Source organism: Solanum tuberosum, unplaced genomic scaffold, assembly GCF_000226075.1.
Source record: "Solanum tuberosum cultivar DM 1-3 516 R44 unplaced genomic scaffold, SolTub_3.0 scf00186, whole genome shotgun sequence".
In the NCBI taxonomy this organism is placed as follows: domain Eukaryota; kingdom Viridiplantae; phylum Streptophyta; class Magnoliopsida; order Solanales; family Solanaceae; genus Solanum; species Solanum tuberosum.
In genome coordinates, this window is record NW_006239112.1 from 181,812 (window position 1) to 183,813 (window position 2,002).

Consider the following 2,002-nt stretch of genomic DNA (forward strand, 5'->3'; position numbering starts at 1 on the left):
CAAACACACAAAAATTAACCAACATTGTCAATATTTTTAAAAGTTAATTATAAAAAAATTGGAAGTAAACAAAATTCACACACTAATTTACTAAACAAATTATAGAAAAAATGATAATTTGTATCGAAATTGCACTATGGGTTCCATCTTATAAGAGTTCTAATACGTAGTATTTATTTTAAAAGATCCAATTTTTATATATTATTTCAGTCGTATCAATCTCTCTAAGTATAATATAAAGATAAACTTTTATGAATGAACATTAAATTTGAATTCAAAATAAAACAAAAAATAATATTTGAATTTCGAATCAATATGTTGGTCCTTACGGACTTTTATAATATCCCGTGGATACGAAATGCGTAGAGTAATGATGCATTAAAATTGCATTTCGCATTTGTATTTTATATTAATTTATTTATTACTTTTTTCATTTGAATTTATTTGTCCTATTTTAATTTGACATGAAATTAAGAAAATAAAAAAGTTTTTTTTTAATCTTGTGATGTTAAATAAAACATATGTCAAATATACTAAATGCCTTTTAATTTTGTATCTTAAACATGTCATGTGGAAAATTAAAATTTAAAAATTGCTAAAAAGGAAAAAAAGAGATATTCTTTTAAACAAACTAATTTTTTTTAGGACAAATAGGTTGAAACAAATGAAGTATTTGATTTTTGTCCAAAGTAAAATAAACAAAAATAAAGATTTACCTTGATAATAGTTCAACGAAATACATTGTAAAACTAAAAGTATAGCTTATCATAGCACGCTCTCTCTCTCTATATATATATCGATGTTGTGAAATAGAATTGATATTACTAACTTAAAATTTTTTAGTAAATAATTATAATTGAAAGAACTTTGGACAAGTGCTTTTAAATGATTTAAATTGTCTTAGAGTTAATTTTTTTTTAGACCAAATGACCTTATATCATTGAAACATTTCAAAATACATTCAAAATTTAAATATGGGGTGAAAGTGATATTTCTTTAATTTAGTAGTAATATTTTGTTACTTTACTTTATTTGTAAACAAATTTAACCAACAAAATAGAAAAAAACTTATCAAATATAAAAAAGGCACCAATAGTCTTTCCTCTTGAGGTTATGACCATAAGTGATGGACATCATTCATGTGCAATTTTTCTCTTAAATATTCATACTTGAAATTTAGTATGTGCATGACACTAATAACGAATACCATAAATATTTTAAGTATCTTACTTATGTTTTAAGATGATGTTCACTTGAATTGATCATATTTTATGGCATATGTTTTCTAACTCTCGAGACTTATGTTTTAGCTTGATCATTGCATACTCATGAAAATGTCCCTTTTTAGCATGATCTAAATATTTTATGCATGGCTATCATTCTTGGTACATATTTTGTACTAACGCATACTCTTGCCTACATTTCCCCAAATGTAGGGTCAGACAATCAGGGTTCCCAGTTTTGTGGCTAAAGGTCGTTGACGAGATTTCCGAGCTTTGGTGAGTCCTCATGCTTCGAGGACGGACTTTCATTGCTTTCAGTTTTCTCTTATATTTCCAGTTTTGAAACATGATGTATGGGCTACGCCCAAATTCACTCTTATGTACTAGATGACTTTGAGACAATGTGTTAGACTTTCGCTTTACTTTGATAAACTTTTAGTCTTGAAATGTTTCTCTTTTATCTCTTTTGCTCTATTTCTTGTATGATGAATGCTATGTGGCTTGTATGGGGCTTCTCGTGATCCTATACGCCATGTTACGCCCAGGGGACACCTTGGGTCGTGACAACAAATAATAGAAGAATCATAATAGGGGTTCGGGGGAAGGGAATAAGATTCAGGACAACCATTCCAATGAACATATTGATGACCACATATATGAAATAAAGGACACTCGATATCCAAGTGGTGTCCATTACAATAATTACAAAGATATAAGAATACTCATCACCCAACCACGATTTATCCCAATCATCCATATCAATTACAATATCAAATGAT